Raw genomic sequence first — 19,124 nt, forward strand, 5'->3', positions numbered from 1 at the left:
TGCAAGCAAGGGAACAGAGCTGCTGCTATTCGCCACATGCTGTCACAGTCTAAGCCAGGGGCCTCCTGCCTTGTGATTGCTGATTTCAGTCCATTTCTCTGATTTACAGTTTCCTGATTTGCAGGTTGTTAAAATACTTGTAAAAAACATTGGTCTGGAAAATGTCCCTAAATAATTATGTTGATGACTAAAAATCAGCCTGAAAGGGCTTTAATTCATAGCAGCTTATACAATAACGGAGATTTAGGGAGAGCTTTTATTCTCAACTCGTATTTTTAATGTTTCATTCATGTTCATATCCTGTACTACAGACCCCAAAGCGAGTTTATATGGCTAAACTCTAATTCTACAGTCGGGAACTAGTTCATTCTCTGGAAAAACATTCGTAGGCAAATAAATTCTTCTATCTGAAGTTCAGTGTTGTGTTTATGTTCTGGAGGGCTTGTGAGGAATTAGAGTCCTTTCCTCTCTGGATGGGGACTGTAGTAATTGAAGAGTTAGTGTTAAAATAAGGAGTCTAAGCATCAGTGAGACACAGGTCAAGAGGTGCCCTGTTTACTTGCTGCAAGTAAAGATCACAACCAAGTCTGTACTGGGGAATTTGTGCAGTACAGCCCTAAACAACTTGGATCTGCAAATAAGCCAGACATATCTAAGACTATTTTGGTTGTTATCTTTGGTGTTGAGAGGAGAGAGATCTGTTGTCATTAGCCCAGGCTAATGTTTAAGCCTGCAATAGTGTCATCTCAAGTTTCTTATTTAACCAGTCCCAGCTGTGTCAAATCCTGCCTGCAACAGAACTAGAAGCTGGAATTAACCATTGAGCCTCCCAAAGCATATGACTGATTGACTCTATTATAAGGTCTGGTTAGGACCATTTTGACATCTTCTGCTGGAAAATGTCTTAGTTAAAACACTTTCAGAAATGCTTCTGTTACTTAATGCCAAGACACCTCAGAAAGTCCCAATCTGGCCGGGATGGAAGATGGACTTTACCACTGCCCAGGGGAGTAAGTTTAGTCTATTGTGAGCTGCTTCTGGCTTTGTAATGACTCTCAGCAGGGGAAAAGCTTGAGATTCAGTGTTTTTTAAGACTAAGAGAAACGTTCTCTGCTCAGCTCTGTTTGCAAGTCTTATGTTATTTAAAGGCCTCAGCGTGCAGTAAAAGAAGTGAACACAAGTCTCTGACTGCATTCAACAAGCAGGGTGGAGCAGTTTCTGCGTTAATGTAATGTGGAAGTACAGGAGTTTTCCTGTCATATGCAGGCCTGCTGTTACTGACACATCTCCACGCAGCACTGCACGCCAAGGCATGGGTGTTTGTATGCTCCCATCAATGGAACCCCACACTGCCACGACGTGCCAGAGGCTCAGGTGGGAACTTACACATCTACAGGAAAACAGAACTTCTGGAGGTCTTGGTAATATGGAATTCCTAAAACTTCGGATCTTGCTTAGCAGCACAATGTATTAACAGAAGCCCTGGTTAGTTAGTGCAGGTGTCTGCTTGGTCTGCCAAGAGGCAGGCATGAGGGAGGGGAGCTGTTTTCAGCTGGAAGTAATTACCTTGATGAGTGAAGTAACCAGAGCTTTAAAAACACTGTCTCCTGGTCCACTGGAAAGTTAGATATGCCCAACATCTGTATTTGTCAGGACAGATCTAAGGAGATGACCTACCAGCTGCTCTGATGTGGTAGAGTCTTCTTTGAGGAATAGCGTATCCTCCTCATCCTGCTGTCAGGAAACATTTGCTTTACTTCATTCTTCTATTCTCATCACACCCCCTTGTGCACAGCAAGGATGTGCTGAGATACTGTGATAGCTTCTTGAAGACCGCTGGGATAAGATGATGCTGTAAAGTGATCTTCAGCAGGAAGGTAATCTGCATGTAATATACCCCTGAGCTGTGACTGCCCTGGCCCTTCTGAAAGCTGTTTTGAAACTACAAATCCACCATATGCTCTTGGGAGATTTTATGGGGTCTACTACTGCAGTTATCTGCAAATAAAAGCAGGGTCTGGGTTAACTGCAAAAGACTCCACAACCTTTTAGCATGCTGCATGTGCAGAACCACATGCCAGCCTTCCTTGACGGGAGAACAGTTGAATGATCCAATACATTACACTAGATCTAAACAGAGGCAGAATTCAGGGGTTATAGACTTCTTATGCTACAAGTGCTCTGGGGCAAGTACAGCAGTAAGTAAACCCAGTTGCAAGCAATCAGCTTGGAAAATGGTACATTGAAGGAATGTCCTGCGGTACAGTATTAAATTACTGAGGGAAAAGAGAGAATTTATCTACTAGAGGAACTGATGAAGCAAAGAAACAATGTCTTGATGTAAAGCTTTCATCCAACTTTGGGCATGTAAAACAGCAGAATGGTGGAAGGTGATCTGGTTCCATGAAGGAAGAAAGCAGGATCTTAAGAATTGCCATATTATGGCTACAAAGGTTATGATGAGCAGAAAGGAAGAGAAGAGCAACAGCTTAGAAGTAACCCAAGGTGAATTTGGAAAGTAAACGTGCATATTTCTGAGGAACAGACATGTAACGTGATGCTGTAGTATTTGTAATGCCAAATAAGCTGATGTGCTTGAACACCCTGAGATCAGCAAGTTTTACCCTCTAATTTAGCAACTTCCACAGCTGCAAGTAGTTTCATTTTTAGTTATCTCCCTGTGTGCAAGGGAGAATACAGAACTAGCCAGTTTTAGCACAAAGGTGTGGGTCTTTCCACTGAGGTAGAGAAGTCTAGTCTGCTCTACCAGAACTTGTGCTACTTATATCCCTAAGGGATCCCTTAAGGAACTACCAAGGATGCAGCATAGACTTGAGGTTGAGAGTTTTTAAAAGCCATTTCCACTTTGTTATTAACATGTGTGAATATTGGATTTTATTATTTCCTCTGATTTTATGACTATTGCAGATTATTCGAAAGCAAACTGAGAAAGTCATTTATTGCCTGGGTTTGTTTTGGTTTTTAAACCTGTAACACTTTAAAGCATCATGAGGAGTTCTGGATCACACTCAAACTGAGGAGAATGATTAATGAGTTAGAAGAACTAGCCTGCAAGGCTGAACACAGCCATAAATGGAGGGGTAGGAGTCCATGTGGAGCTGTAAGGTCAGTTACGGTTCTGAGAACCCAGTGAAATTGTGCTGTAACTACTGACACACACCTCAAAGGTCTGCCAGCTTTGCTAAGGCTTCCTGCCCTCTCCAGATGACCAACTAGACTGATGATCTCCTGATAGCAGGTTTTCTTGGTGAACTTCCACATCTTCCTGATACTTTGGGTCTTACTAGAAAACAGATGTTCCTGGAGCACTTCATAATCTCACTTTGAACACTGACAGGAACCAGAAACTGGAGAACACAGAAATAAGAAACGCTTTTTTTTCCCTATTATTATTGCACCTGATCATTATTGAGCCTTGATACTGGGGACTAAGATTCGGGCAAGGATCCAGATTGGCTCTTCCCCATGAAATCCATTCTCCTGTCCCTATATGCACATTAAGGTGAGCACTAAGTCTAGTGTTTCAGTCTTAAATCTCAATTCCCTTGCTTGGGTTTCCAAGCCAAACGTTTGCTAGGGGAGAGATATGAAGAGCTGCTGAGTTGCCTTCTTCCAGGATACCTGTTTCTACTGAATCTGTGGTGAAATTAGATATTATACTGAGTGGGTCTAGATGGTTTGTCCAAGACACCAGCTAACTAAGAAACAATGCAGCCCCAATTTGACCAAGTAGATGGTTTTTGTTTAGCACTCTTAACCTGAAATCATCGCCCATGCCACCTGCATTTCAGATACTATTTTTTTTCAGCACACAAACTAGGTCTAGTTAAGTGTTTTGGAGGAGTTCCTTCAAAGGATGTCTGAAATGTGAGAGGGATACCGAAGACAGCTCAGGAGAAGTCTGTACTGAAATGATGCACTTCAGGCTGTAAGTCTAGGCTGTATCTATAGGGATCTAAACACACTCTTTTTCCTGTCATGCCTTCCTTCTCTAAACAAACCTCTTCAGCTTTTCCACCCAGAGACAACTACATTTGACTGCTTACAGGATGCTTTACAACTTAAAGTGCATCTTTTGTGTTGTAAAGGTTTTCCAGTATAGCAGGCTGCTGTGCAAGCTTTTAATGGCTTCAAGAATCATTTCACCAATAAAAAAGGGTGTTTTGTACACAAATCATCATAAGTTGAGACAATTGTCACTTGAGTGACTGGGAAGCTCTCATTCAGTCAAACAGACAGCACCTGATAAGGTTAGTACATATTGTTAAAATAGACTACTATCAGCTGTATGTGTATTAGACATAACCATATTCTGGACTCCCTGAAAGAACTCTTGTATCTTGGCTACTGATATGAACTGAATATGGGCTCCTAGGCTGGCCACCAATAATAGAGGTTGAACTTGGGGCCTCTGGAAGGGAAAGCAGCAAGCCCTGAGGTAAACAGCCAAGACCCATGGCAGGAGGTTGGAACTAGATGATCTTTAAGGTCCCTTCCAACCCAAACCATTCTATTCCATGATTCTACTGCCCTGCTGAAAACAGTGCCTCACAGATTGGATGCAGGCGACATTTACTGCTGCTTCTGGGGTGGCTGGGCTGGAGTTTCTCACTTTCCCACCTCCCAGATTTAGGCCAGAACTGCTGGTGGGGATGATGGGAGGACAAACCATCCCAGGAACCTGCTCCACATGAGAAACATTCTGTTTTCCCAGCAGATAACACACCTGTTTGTATTGGCACACCTGAGGGGCAGCCTGTGCTGCTGCCATGGACAGTGCTCTTTGCCTAGGGGCCTTAGAGTCATCAGTCAGTGGGTGGCAGTAAAATCCTGAGATAAAAAGTGCTTCCATTGTGTCAGCCTGCTCCTGCAGTGGGAATCCTGCACAAACCATGGCAGTGCTCTGTGCCAAACGTTCTGTAGGAATAAAAGGCAAAATAAGTGACTTAAGTGATGCTACTGGCTTGCTTCAAATTATTCCAAATTAAGTCATTTTTGAACTTAAAACCTTTGGTTTAAAATAAACCAGAGAGTCATCAGGGAAGAAAAACCTGAGTGCCATGAAAACTGAGCTGTGAGTTCATGGATATGATTCATTTTCCCCTTTTCTTTCCATCCGTTCAGGGGGCCAGCCAAATCCATCTCTTACCTGGCCTTTCTTTACCCTGAAACTCAGAGTAATGGGAGGAACAGAGTTGATGATGTGATGGGATGTTTGTAGAAGGCTCTGCTGTGGGTATCCTGTGAATTGTTCCTGACATTCCTCAGCTGGTATGCTGTTTCTTTGGGTACAGACAGGTATATCGTACTGATACAGGACCTGGGCCTAAACAATATGTCTGGATGGTATTAACAGGAGGTTTGGACAAAATCATGTCTCTCCGTTTCTTCTAAGCCAGGGATGGAGAGATCTCTCGCATGCACACCCCCCACATACACATAACCCCTCCAGAGCATTGCACGAACATCTGAAAGCCCTGTGATTCCAATTGTGATTGTTGATGCTCACTTTCACCACGTTTAAATTTGCTCCAAACTGTCTACTCCTAAGAACGTCACTCTTCACAATGTGTGTATGGATATTAATCTCCCCAAATGGAATTTAAATGGCAGGGTGGACCCTTCAAGCTAATGTAAGGGAGGTGATGCCCCGTCTGGTTTTAATTAGAGCTAGCTTTCTTAATGAGGTAATGTTCTGTTGTGCTGGGTTATCTCCTAGAAGACGGGGCAGCAGGCGAGCTGTTGGGGAGGGACACTTGAACAACATCACAGGCAGGCTGTTTAATGTTAGCACTGTCATTCATCACCCGGGCTCTTTGGAGAGCCTGACAGCCGGAGCACGTCCTGTGGGGACTCCATCAGCCTCTGGCGTGCTGCTTAATGCAATTTAGCCAGATGTATCAAAGAGGCAGGCGAGACCCTGCTATTTGGACAGCATTTATAGCATCCCGGGCAAATAGTCAGGAAATGTTCAATAATGTGCCTTGCACAAGTGTGGCAAGAAGCAGATTCTTAGGATGATGGGTTGCCAAGAGAAATCCTGGCAGTGCCTCATTCCAGCTTTTAGTCACATGCTGGTTTTGTTGTTATTGTTTGAGGGCTTATATTTTTGTCTCAGTTTGAGGTTTCCAAAGACCAGATTGAAGGTGACTTGAATACACCCATCTGGTTCCTGATCTAGTGGATGAATGTGCACAGCGGAACCCCTGGTCTGCTCATGCAGAGCATGGGTCCGGGCATGGGGCCTGCTGGCTGCTGCATCACCTTCCCAGCACCCGGAGCAGGGCAGAGCTGACAGCTGCTGCAGCCACAAATGCTCTGCTCTTGATGCAAAAGGGATCTGTGGTGTTTGGGCAATCAGAGAGCAAACACCACTTCAGACAGGGAATTTACTGGGAATTCCGGCTACAGAACGGGATCCAGCCTGGTATGCTGGCAGCTCTGTTATGGAATTCAAGAGGGGCTCTGCAGAGTATAGTTCAAGTATACCTGTTTGATACTTAAGTAATGTTAATTCCCAAGTTTTGCAATCTAGACCTTTTCCTGACAACTTGAGGATACCACAGACCTTATCTGGTTCTCCCCTTGGAATACTGGCTGTGTGAAATCTCTCCATCAATTACACAGAAGGAGAATTTCTCACTCTGAAAACCAGAGCCTGCGTCAGGGAAGGCAGATACCCTGGGGAAAATGGGGTTCTGCTCTTCCTACTCAGCATCCTGGCTGGTTGCCACAAGCTGCCACAGAAATCCTAGCCAGGAGCCATGTGAGTGCTGAAAGCAGACGTGTTCTGTGGCACTGGTGTTTTGCTGTTTTAGTCTAAAACCTCCCTGCCAGCAATGGGAGGAAAGCACAGGGTTAAAGCACTGCCCTGTGGGCTGCTGGCAAATGGATGTGTAGTCTCTAGAGGGGGAAAAGCCCCAATGAGCCTGGAAAGGGAATAGTTGTGATGGGTATTTTCAGCCTAAAGACCAAAGCGGCCTGTGTGGGGGACAGATACCCAGCCCAGGCACCTCCCCATGTCCTGGGGTGTCAACTTCACCTGTGAATTCAGCTTTGGCTCAGGGCTGGTGCATAAAGATGGAAAATCCATCTGGGCCTTGCAGCCTTGGAAAGCTCTTTGATGATGTTTCCAGCAACAGCAATGTAGCATGTGTGGGACCTTGCATCCTGTTGCTAATAAGTCTGCTTTTACACCACTCTGCTACACTTACTAACTTTCATTTACATATTTTTCCAATAATCTTTTTAACATGTGACTAGGTGACCATAAATCCTGGAGACAGTGAGCAGTGCAGGGTATGTTGGAAGAACAAGTGCTTGGGGCTCAATTTAACCCTTCAGTTACCACTAGAAAGGCCAGGTCCTGAGCAGCCGTGTCCTGCTGTTAGCCCAACAGAGACAGGTTGGCAAGGAAGGGTAAATGAATCATAGAATCATAGAATCCCAGGCTGGTTTGGGTTGGAAGGGACCTTGAAGCTCATCCAGTTCCAACCCCCTGCCACAGGCAGGGACACCTTCCACTAGAGCAGCTTGCTCCAAGCCCTGTCCAACCTGGCCTTGAACACTGCCAGGGATGGGGCAGCCACATGCTTTGAAGGGAACAGATTTTCTTCCAGTGGTATCCCAAAACAAATACAAATTTTGGTACTGCTGCCAAGTCCCAGAATGCAAATTAACGCAGATTGAGGCATTTTAAATGTTTTGCTAACAAGTATATGCCACGGTTCTGCATTGATATTACGAAACCCCATCTCTGGATTTAGTGACTAAACCAAATGGCTTTCCCTGTTTCAGGACATATGATGAAGCAAAGGAAATCTGGGATGGTTTGTGAAGGCAGGAATGAATGGGGACAGCTGGGTAGTGGATGTGAAACAGCATCTCCTGCTGCACACAAGTGCTCAGCAATATTCAGAGCCATATATTCCTATAACAAAACAGAATTACTGGGGGCCATGCGATGGGAGGGTACTGACACTGAATGTCTTGGTTTGAGTTCTCCCCCTGCTACCATGGGGTTTCAGACTTCTCACTGAGAGAAACAGTGACAACTAGAAAGATTGTTCAATGTTTTTTTTTATGTATATATACACATAGTTGCTTCCAATTACCAGGAATAGCTGTTTCCTCTATTGAGCCAGCTGTGTAGATGGCTGAACAATCTGTCTGTTCAAACATATTTCAGTCAACTTTCTCTAGCTGATTTGGCATGAATTTTTCTCTCTACAACTGGATCTCCTCCAGTAACAACTTAGACATCCTTTTGACTTTAGGTCATGGCTGTATGACACTGAAGAATGCCTTTCATTTGTCTCTTTCCAAGTAATGATGGCAATACCAAAGGACTACCATGCCTCTGGTTCAAGAAGGGGCAGTTTAATTGTTTGTGTCACACATCCATGTGTCAGCTGGTTTTACCCCACAAATCAGGGTGGATTATCTCAAGAACAGGGTTTTGGACTGGCACTCAAGGGTTAAAGTCCTAACACATGTCCTGGATAATCACCTATTTCTGCATCTTATTGTATGGAAGTAACTTCTCACCTCAATACTATATCCTGTTAGGACTGTAGAGCTCAGAGTAGGGATGAGTACTGGGGGAAAGAAACCTCAATCCCAGGCAACCAAGCATAATAAGATCTTCCAGCAGCAGCAGGGGTGAGCAGAAGGGAACAGAGCTGCCATCAGGAAGCTGAGGTCCACTCTGCTTTTCCCAGTGGAAACCAGACTGTGGCCACAAGCACTATGAAACGCTCTCGGCAGGTTACAGCATATGCATTTTCCATGTGTAAATGTATCCTGCTCTCACTAAAGCTTCAGCTTGGAATGACAACCATTTGCAAATGTTTCACATGCCCCAGCTGAGAGGCTAGAAGAAAATGTGGCCTTGATTAGCCACTGTTAATCCATTTCCCTCTCAATTAAATCTTCTTGTTCCAAATACAGTGTGAGACCGCTCAGTTTGTAATGTACCAAACCTTATGTTGCTGCTCTGCGTGAGGAAACCAGACCCCGGGCTCCAAGGCTGTCATCCTAAGGCCTTTCACAGCAGCAAAATGCTATTTTCCCAAGATCAGCACTTTTTTGCAGCCGTTTCCGTGATGACTTAGGGCAGATGACTTAGGACAGCCTGTTGGGACTGAGTTTGATAAGGGTCCCTGATCTTAGTAATACAGCTAAAGCTCCAAAAGCTGGATTTCAGCACTATCTAATCACACTGGTCTCCTTTGCCAGTCCCTTATGCTTCCAAGATTTTGGTGGTATAATGACATCTTCAGATCTATCTTTACTGTATTTCCAAATTTCCAATGCAATTCCATGTCTCAGAGCCTCTAATACTATTTTAATTGCCAGTTCACTGCTTGAGGGGCACCTTCCTTCATAACTCCTGCTTTGCTTGTGATGATGAGATCTCTTGCAGATGCAGTTCATCAGAAAGATCACAATCACTCTAGAAACACCTGCATTGTCTGGCTTCTATTACTAGGAATTCCTACTGCTGACAAGCTTGGGGAGGAGAGGATGGGGAAAACTCAAGATCCCTTTGCACAGCTGGAATATAAATGAGAAATTTTCTTCCCATTTACTTTAGTTCTGTAGATGATTTAGCTGCTATTGGTCAAGATTACCACCAAATAAAATTCAGAATCTACTAGCTTGTGGTGTTTGGTGTAACACACTCGTAAAACAAATCTGTGCCTCCACCACTGGAACAGGTCATACTTTTTGCTATGATATGGGCAGAACTGGAAGTAGTGTTCATTGCCGGGGCTCAGCACCCAAGAGCAGCAAGGATCCTGCATTTGGACTCCATACTGCATAAGGAAGACAAAAAAATAATACAGTTGTTCTAATGCCCTGCATGCTCTTCCCACTTATGATTTAAGGACGATCCCATTGCTGGCAGTGTTCAAGCCCAGGCTGGACAGGGCTTGGAGCAACCTGATCTAGTGGAAGGTGTCCCTGCCAGTGGCAGGGGGCTGGAATTGGATGAGCTTTTAAGTCCCTTCCAACCCAAAGTATTTTGTGAGTGTATGATTGTAAAAGACTGAGTCCATCAGATGTAATAAATAGGTACCATAGGAAGCAAAAAACTCTGAAGTATGAAGGGAGCAGAACAAAGATGTATAATTGACTGCAGGGTAAAAATATTTTCTTAAGCCTGAGGCAAGTTCTTTGAGTCATATTCCTATTACTACCTCTGCTTTCTGGTGCCATCACATTCCCCTGCTCTCTGTTTGGTAAGTGTGGTCACATTGTGTCCAAGAAAACACTGTTTTCAACAAAGCCCAACAGTGTAAAGGTGACACACTGTTTCACAGCCCCAAGGTTCAGATAATAAAAGAGCCTGAACACTGGCAAAACAAGAAATAAAGTTACATCCCTTACAGGAAACTGAAAGACATGTTTATCCTTTTTCCACATTCACATTTTTTGCTACGTTTAAGAAGCTGGCAAGTGCTGCTTCTGCTGTGATCTACTAGCACAGGAAAAACATGGAACGTCTCACTATGGCCAGGTCTAAATCCTCAGTCCACACAGTATGAAATGCTTCCAATCCACAACATCCTGTCTTTCTGTCACTGGATAATAACCCAAACCCAATATATGCTCAAAGAAATGATATAGTGGGGGGTAGTCTGTCCCACTGCTTCTGCAGGAGTTACAGGAAAGAGCCTCTGAATGCAAAAGCAGAGAATGTGGCCCCTTAACTGACTCCTAACAATGTTTTCTTTTACCTTCTCCAGGTTCTTAGCTTACCTACCTTCTCAGACCCAGAAGCCATCAGAGACTGAGCTAAATGAAGGTATTTGTCATGCATATCCATGTAACTTCCACTCATTTAAGTAGCCTGGAATTGGTCACAGACAACTACGGAAATGAATGGCCTTATCAGAGAAGATGCTCCATTAATAGGAAGATGACACTTTATATTTTGAGTAGAAGAAATATTTAGGGCCAGATCCAGCAAACCACTTAGGTACCTCCAGTGCAAGCTGGAGGGATTTCAGGTTTCAGAATCAAAGAAGACACAAACCCCATGTGCAAGAAGACAGCTTCTGAATTTTGCATTAAAGTGCCACGCAGTGAAATATGCGCAGAGATTTAAGAACTGGAACCACTGGAAAACAAGAAAACATATTCTGTGGCTAGAGTATGTCCTCTAGTATCTGTCCTCTGGCTCCAGCAGCTTCAGTGGAAATGCTGGAGAATCCCCTTCTCTCGTTGCAAATTATCTTCCAGTATGAAATGGAAAGAGGTGGATCGGAAGCTCTCTGGGCTAAATAAGCTCTAAAGGGCTCCTTAGCTTTCCCACTTCACCAAGTGTTGTAACTTAAGGTCCGTTATCAAGAAGGCTGTCACTGCTGTGACCACACCTGGATGGAAACACAAACATACTTCCCTTGTAGCCCCTCACAGCCCTCTCAGCAACATATCTCATGGCAGTGCTGGGTTTGGGTGCCTAACTCCTTTCACTGCACAACTCAGGACCTAACACACCTCAGAAGCGGTGACAGTGTTGCTCACTACATTGGTAAGTGTTCAGTTGCCACCAATAACCACTCGTCCACTCACAGCCAAGCTCCATTTCTACTTCCCAGAGCACTGTCACAGCTGTATTACTACAGAGTGTCTAAACATGGGCTGCAGGAACAGAAGGACTTTGCCTAGTAGGAGATGGGAGGTCACTGAGGTAATAGCCATTGCTGACTTCAGTGTACTTAAGTCAAACTTAACCTGTGGTTAAATATACAAGTCCTTTGCCCTTTAAGGCTTAAAATAAATTTGTCTTAAACTACTGCATTGGCTTACATTACAAGATAAATTATGAAAAGTAAGTCAGCCTCAAAGCATAGTTGTGCTGCTCCGGGCATGAACCATTTCACTTGCACTCTGTTTTCCAGACCACCTATCTCCCTCACCAGGAGGATGAAGAGAAAATAATCATGGGGTCTTGAGCCTATTTAGACAACTGGCCAGCTCCTTGCAAAGGGCTCTTTCTCAGTTAGAATAGAGAAGATCCACCACAGAGACAAAACAAAGCCTGCTGAAGGCTGAACGTGGCAATGATGCAATGCTATGATGTTACGGACACAAAGGACTGGGTTCACTGGTTTAAGCAGGGACACAGCGTGTGGTCAGGATCAACACCCGTCATTTTCCTATCTCATCCTCTTTTTCTCTCACCTTGCCTTCTTTTTCATCATTACTACATTTATCTAAGTATAACTTCTGTAATTTCTTCCCTGTGAGGGTGCTGAGGCGCTGGCACAGGGTGCCCAGAGAAGCTGTGGCTGCCCCATCCCTGGCAGTGTTCAGGGCCACGTTGGATGGGGCTTGGAGCAACCTGCTCTAATGGAAGGTGTCTCTGCCTATGGCAGGGGTTGGAACTGGGTGAGCTTTAAGGTCCTTCCAGCACAAACCATTCCAGGATTCTATGAAGTGCTGAACATGCACACAGCATTGCCTACTACAACTCCTGCCATACCAATCACTTGCCAGTGATAATCCCAGTGCCCTTTATGAGATCTGTAAACCATTATAGTTGAAATCAATATGAATCCATCCATATAAGCTCTTGAACTTTACAACCAAGCAACAGTGACATGCACACCCTGAATCTTATCTAATAGCATGATCTAAGCTGACTCATATTAAAAGACTGCTGCTACATTATGTTGTATGTAAGCCCTGAAAAGAGGGAACTAGTAAACTATAAAGACACCTCTGTAGAGGCATCATTGCACTGTTATTGAATAGTGCCTTTCAACAGCAAGTCCATCATCAGTTCCCTTCCACTTACTTAAATGCAGAAACACAATGTTCCTAATTCCTATGCCCAAACATGGCCCAGTTTTATGACAGCTCTGCAGAAGTGATCCACTCCTCTTGAACTCACCAGCAAACATTTATTGCTGCTGCCTCTGTTGGTCAATACAGGCAACTCTCTCTGAACAGGGACAGACTGCACCTCACTTCCATATAATATGTACCCTGCTTTGGGCTTGTGCCTAGACTTGAACTGTGAAAAAAGGAAAATTAACAAAGAATTTATGATCTCATGAACCTTGAGAGCAGAGGCCCTTGAGCATCCTGTGAATGACAGCAGCACTCTTAAGCCTGGATCCCAGCCTGCGTTTTCAATCCAAGAGGACAGAACGATGTTTGGAATTACATAGTGAGGAATCTAAACTAAACCAGGTGTCTTCCCCCTTTTGCCAAAAAGAGAGCTTGACACATACTAGCTTATAAATAGATGGTTCTGCCAGATCAAACAATGATATATTACACTGACCACTCAAACAGCCCAACAATGAAGCAATTTTCACGAGGATGCGATCCTTTTTTTCCTTACTTTTTAAAATTGGAAACAATAAACAGATTGGTTTGTATTATCCTGAAAAATGTGCTAAAGGGGAAGGTCTGGGAAGAAAAATCTGACGAGTCAGAGGTCACAAAAGTTTCAGTTCAAACTTGTTCGTATTAGAGTGAAGTAAATTATTGCTGAAAACTTCTTTCAAAGAGTTCCTTTTTGATTGGGTCTTCAGTTTAAGATAAGCAAACGCTTTAAATGTGAGCTCTTTCCATTGTTTGGGAGCACTAAACAGTGGGCTGAAGAGAAAAGCAGAGACCACGGGTCATTCCCAGGTGGAGAAGAAATGCTATAGAGTGTTTTCTTCCAACCACAGAATACCCTTTAGCTGACTGCGTACATCATCTGTCCGTGCACAGGCACCTAAACAGCACCATACAAGGTTTTTCTTTCTTGTCCAGGTATAACCCAGCTGGCACTTGGGAAAATCAGATTGGTCAGTGCAATGCTGACATGGCTGACACACAGCACAACCTGACAGCAGTGAGATACTCTGGGAGCTTAAGTATTTTCTGGGATTTATTTCCCTTTCCTGGAAGTATTTGCCATTTAATTCTCATTCTGTGCTCTCAAAACTAAGACTGTTCTGATCATGATGAGCAGTGCCTCAGGACAAAGAAGATTTTGAGTGGAGATGTGATGTAGCTGCATCTAAGCACAGGACCAAAGGGTGCCTTGCATCTCTGTGTCTGCAGCACAACTACTCAGCGCAAATAATTCATCAAGAAACCGCTTTTTCCCAATAGGCCCTGGAGAGATTCCTGAACATGGTGATAAGGAGGTGACCAGGGAACCAGCCATGCTCAAATATCTCCAGTTCACCTAAATCTCCTCCCCACATTTAATGTCTTTGGGACCCTTCCAGTCATGTCTTTCCCTTCTGACAGTCTTCCAGCTCCCTGGGACTTTCTGGCCCTTGTCAGGATCTTCCTCTGTCTCCTCCTCCTCCAAGGACACTCATCCCATCCTGCTTCCGCTGGGAGGCTCCTGGTAGAAGCCACTGGAGGTGGTACGTGGCTCAGCCTGTCAGCAGGACATGCTGCTGTCAGCTGCGCCTCTGCCTGCCTCAGAGACCCACTGGGTCCTTTAAGACAAGGATTTATCCAACACAGCAGCCTCAGCTCTCCCCCAGTGGCCATTTTGAGCAGAGAGGCCTGTGCTCTAACACACAGCACACACTTTTCCAGGCTCCACCGCAGCATCAGGCTTAATGAAACACTCAATTATCAGACCTCAAACCTCAGGATTTCCAAGCAAGACAAATGGATGTCCTGCATCAGGGCTTGGCTGTGTAATCCTTCCTCTGCCAAACTCTTGCTCCTGGGGACAAGTAGAGCTAACAGGCTGAGAAACAAGGAGGCTTCATAAAGCATGCCTACTGATAGGAATGGGGCCATGCTGGTAACTTGTTCTGCCAGCGTAAGAAAAGCCTGGTTAAAGGATAAAAATAGCTCCTTGGCATCTGAGAAGCAAGAAACTAAGTCAGAGGCTGGACACCTAAGCACTAGCCCAAGAGTTAAGAATAGGAAATACTGAAATCATTGCACTCATTGACTGAAGTAGTCTCACCCAAAACAGAGATATAGCTGGAACAGAAGAGTTTGGGATGACTGGACACAAGCAAAGGATGCAGATGAGGAGATACCACTGCAACTGTGGCTCTTGTCCCTATTTTCACTTGCAGAACAGTCCACCAGCAGCTCTCTCCCAGCACTGAGGCATGGGACCAGACAGGCAGCACTCTAAATTCTTAGTTACCAGAAAAAGTTGCATATTCTTGCTGCAGAACAAGCACTTCAAACCGTGGTGACAGTATGCAGGTTCACAGTGTCCATGTCACACAGAAGCACAGTGGGGTGTGCAGTGCTGACCATTGGCTTTGTACTGAGCGTGATTCACTCAGATGCACATGGCTTCTCCCTCCCAGCCTGCCAGCCACAAACACTCCTCAGCTTTCTTTTCCATGACAAACATGCAGAACAAGAGCAAGAGAGCTTAGGGCTGTCACCACTGTCTGTATAAACCTCTTTGGGAGCTGGGAATCTGTGAGGTGGAAGGTTTTCAGCCCTGAGCTGCTGTTATCTGAAATGGATCGGATGGTGCTCTGAGGGTTTTTATCAAATCTGTTAAAACCAGTAACACACAACAGTTCTGGTTAGAAAAACTCTTTCAGGGTGGAGTGAACAACAAGAAACCATTGCTGGAGAGTATCTGGTGTTGATCACAAGGAGAATAAGTACTGTTTGCCCAGAGAAAATAAGATTTTTCCACTAACCTCTTCTTCTGCTTTCTCAGCAAATTTTTCTGTTTTCTCTAGTCTGCAGCCCTTCTCTAGCCAGTGAATTCAATATCTTGTGAGATTGAGAGAGAACAAAGTGAGTATTAGACAGACAAACAAGGAAGGGGTCAATTACTGTATTAAAATCCCCAAGTGCATTGTTTTAGCACAAATTTCACATTTGCTTGAGCATGCTTTTAAGTGATTCCTTATTTTATACCTTATAAATAGGCACCAGATGCCAGAGAGAATGATCGAAATTGCAGTGAAACTCGAGATCAGATAAGTTTTGCCCTGACCTAAACCAACTTAAGAAATCTCATGCATGTTTTTCCCCCCAGAGATTTAGCAACAACAACAACAAAGCCTTTCTATTCTGTCACCTTAAGAAGCTGATAAGGAGAAGCGTGTGCAGAAGTTGCCAAATCTCAAAGACTTTGTCACTCCTGGTTACTCCCCTCATCGAGGCACTAAAGGACTGGAATTATTCTTGTCTTAAAATCAGGAGTTGGCTTTCTTTTCCCAGATTCAAACATCCAACAGCTGTAAAAATGGCATCCAAATCAAGTGCTGACTCTGCCAGTTTTGCAGTGCTCCTGCTCACATCCATCTGCCTCCTCCTGCCACGCTGCAGCACATCAGCGGCACGGTGAGGAGGTAGGGCAGATACTGGCTTGCAATCCATGTGTGCGGGCCAGTAGCCAAGTGATTCCACTTGACAAGCTGGCCACAGACCCACCTTTCATGTCAAATCATGGGGAGAATTAGGAAACTCTGTGAATTAAGTAATTCTACAACTGATGTTCTTGAAACCTTTTTTTCAGTTTTAATTAGAAACACTTTTATTTCTCTCCTTTTCAAGCCCTGCTGGAACGAGTTAGTTGGGTCAAAGAACAGCAAGTTCTATACACGTAAGATCACGTTCAGTTACTGACTCTATTTATGAACGATCTGGCTGCCTGCAGTGTGGCTGAAGTATTCTTTTACCACCATGTGAACTGAAGAGAGACTGTAAGTCTTTCATCAGACACTGCTTTCTAAGAAACAGTCCTTTTAGATATGACCTGGTACCTCACATTAACTTCAGCCTCTCCCAAAGAGTATTCCTAACTATATTTTTAACAATTTGGGATAGTGGAACTAATCTACTCTGCCAGAGCACCTTCATTAAGCTCAGGGAGCTAGAAGGTTTAATCACCTCTGTCATGCTGTAAAGCAAAGAGCCACTGGTTTCTCCTCTCTAGAATGTCATAGCAGTTTCTTTATCCCACACCTCGGACCCATAAAATGTTCTTTTCTGAGTTTTCCACTTGTGTGATGGGAACTGTGCACCTCTTCATAGCCCATTACTTATAAACTTTGAACTGAACCTGCCAGCCCCTGCTGCCTTTTCATCCCAGAGCTAGTTACTGCTAGCACAGAGAGCTAATGCTCACATGGGTCGGTGCCTTCGGCCACCCTGAATAAACCTCCATTCAGGACACTCTGCTGGGTGAGCTTGCCATGGATTTTACCAGGATCTCACCTAACTACGCTTTGTGTGAGATAAAGACGTGTTCCACCTACTGGAAGATTTAGTAGGCACTCCAATGTCCAGCACTGGAGGCAGGGAGACCCAGTCCTTTCTCCGCATAGGAATTCCAGACACCTCTGAGCTCAGGCTTCTGGAAACACTGGGGATTGCTCAGAAGCCACCACAGCTTCTGCAACATCATAAATGTGATTTTATTTGCTCAGGTGTCACTTCAGACTTAGTACCTTCCTTATATGAATAAATGATACAAACAGATATGAAAGGCCAGGTTGGATAGGCCTTGGAACAACCTGGTCTGATCAAAGCAGGGCTGGAACTAGATGAGCTTTAAGGTCCATTCCAACACAAACCATTCTGTGATTCTAGGAAAGAAATGGATGTTTCCATCATGCATGTATGAATGTTTTCCACAGGCAGAGGGTGCCTGCCAGGTTTTCAGAAGTTGGAACAGTTTGGCTGGTCGTAAAGACATCTTCCAACTACAACCCACCTTAAAGGACCGGAGCCACCAGTGGTTGAGTAAGCATCCACCTGGCCCTCACCGACATAAAGAAAAGCTGAAGCTTGCATTTGGTTACTCTAACCTGAAAGAACCAGCAGCGAACGACCATGAGTCTTGCTCCCTTAGGACAATGGGATATAGCTTATCTCCATCAGTCAGGAAAACAGAAAGAAGAAATGGTATATGGGCATCCAATTTAGGAATTCAGTATTGGCCTATGAATGCCATGACAGGGATCTCTCTTCTCTGTTAGGGAAAATGGCAATTGAAAAGAAGCAGCAAAGAGATGTTAGGAAAAATGGGAATTGCTGTATCACAAAGCTCTGACACAGAAATGTGTGATTGCAGTGTAACAAACTACCACACACCAGCTTCTCTCAGTCCACATGCACACTCGGATCCCTGGGGCTTTTTCTTTTATCTAATATGGGGAAGCTTCCTCACAGATCACAACACTAAATCTAATTTATTTATTGTGGATTGTGACAGGGTCAGGATACACCAACAGCAAGTTATTACTGGGCAGCTGACAGATGCTTGCTTGTGTGTCAAACCCTTTAGATCAGAAGCTGAGCTGAGGCCTGCTCCTTTTTAAGTCAACAGAACTTCTCTGAGATCTTTCACTATGTCCCAGCTAACACTGCTCCTTATGACAACCTTTAACTATGAAACACCAGCACTTGCCTAAGTTAGACTCCTGGCTTTATACTGATTTCAAGATAACACAGGCCTGTTCCACACTTTGCCATACACTTGGATAGTGTAGAAGTATAGGGAGTAAGTTTGGAAAGTCACTTGTGTGATCTCCCATGAAGATTCCGAGGCACTATTCAATAATCCAGCTTTTGGAAATGTTTGCATGCTGCCTACAGGACACACTTTATCCTTTTGCTATAAATAGGAAAAGTTGTTTGCATCAAAGCTGGATAGGTTGGAAACTTTCCTCTTTCTACACATAATACATAACAGAACAACTTCCGGAGCTGAAGTTGCTGAAAGCCAAACCCTGTCAGTGGGAGCTTTGCCATTTGTTACAGTAAAACCCCAGTGTGGCCTTACGAGAACAGAATACACTTTATAACTGCAAGTTAAATTCAGTGTTGTTGCATACAAGATTCTCTCTCCAACTGTCAGCACAGGCAAATCATGCCCTCTGCTGCACCTCTCTATTTGTATTCTATATGGAAGTCCTTCAGGCCATGCTGCCTTTCTGGCTGGGTGGTGGGCTGTTTGTCAGCAAGTGGAAGTGATGAATTTACCACTTGATCTCAACAGGTGTTTGAATTCCACCCCTTCTTAAAAAGACCTCTTTATTCTCCTGCTTAGATTTTGGAGAGCACCTCACAAGATCATAGCATCATGGAATGGTTTGGGTTGGAAAGGACCTCAAGATCATCCAGTTCCAACCCCG

The 19,124-nt window shown here is 44.2% G+C and overlaps 1 long non-coding RNA gene across 2 annotated transcripts in view; it reads right to left on the reverse strand.

Annotated features, from left to right (window-relative positions):
* LOC133268300 (uncharacterized) overlaps nucleotides 1-19,124 on the reverse strand; it is a 63,322-nt gene that overhangs the window by 20,277 nt on the left and 23,921 nt on the right. Inside the window, exon 3 of one of the 2 annotated variants that reach the window (XR_009743032.1) lies at nucleotides 4,766-4,938. The exons of the other annotated variant lie outside the window; for it this stretch is intronic. This is a non-coding gene — a long non-coding RNA (uncharacterized LOC133268300). The remainder of the gene's footprint in view (nucleotides 1-4,765; nucleotides 4,939-19,124) is intronic. 2 annotated transcript variants of the gene reach the window in all.

Source organism: Pezoporus flaviventris, unplaced genomic scaffold (assembly GCF_033815535.1).
Source record: "Pezoporus flaviventris isolate CSIRO_AGI_PZ_B2104156 unplaced genomic scaffold, CSIRO_AGI_Pfla_v1 ptg000013l, whole genome shotgun sequence".
Classification (NCBI taxonomy): Eukaryota; Metazoa; Chordata; class Aves; order Psittaciformes; family Psittacidae; genus Pezoporus; species Pezoporus flaviventris.